We start from the raw sequence: 468 nt of genomic DNA on the forward strand, positions 1-468 counted from the left end.
CACGTCATAGCTGTGTTGTGCTTCTATGGTGATGTAGCTTCCCAGTAGGGTGGAATGTGTAGGATATCTGTTGGAAAGGCAGAATGAGAGAGAAGTTGCAGCAGGCAGAGGAAGTGTGCATGCAGAGGGCAGAGAGGAGGAGGAAGTGGTGTCTGTGAGCTGCAGGAGCATGAGGAAGGTTGCAGGCAGCTGCGTTGGTGGTATAGTGGTGAGCATAGCTGCCTTCCAAGCAGTTGACCCGGGTTCGATTCCCGGCCAACGCATGCCAGCTTTTCTTCTGCCGGCGTCTAAATTGTGCCCTGCTGCACCTGTGCAGCTCCTCCTGCTCCCCAGGTGGCCATCTTCCTCACCCAGCAGTTCAGTTCCAGCTGCCAGGGGACATCAAAACATTCCCTCCCTTCCTCAGAGTCCAACTGCTGCCTGGTTCTTTCCCAGGATACCCACGTGAGGGTGAGGCTGAGAACTGTT

The 468-nt window shown here is 55.3% G+C and overlaps 1 non-coding gene across 1 annotated transcript; it reads left to right on the plus strand.

The window, feature by feature from the left end:
* The first annotated feature begins 191 nt into the window (after positions 1 to 191).
* Positions 192 to 263, plus strand: TRNAG-UCC. Its single transcript has one exon. It is a non-coding gene; the product is annotated as a tRNA-Gly (tRNA).
* The last annotated feature ends 205 nt before the right edge of the window (positions 264 to 468 follow it).

This window comes from Meleagris gallopavo, unplaced genomic scaffold (genome assembly GCF_000146605.3).
Source record: "Meleagris gallopavo isolate NT-WF06-2002-E0010 breed Aviagen turkey brand Nicholas breeding stock unplaced genomic scaffold, Turkey_5.1 ChrUn_random_7180001975837, whole genome shotgun sequence".
Classification (NCBI taxonomy): Eukaryota; Metazoa; Chordata; class Aves; order Galliformes; family Phasianidae; genus Meleagris; species Meleagris gallopavo.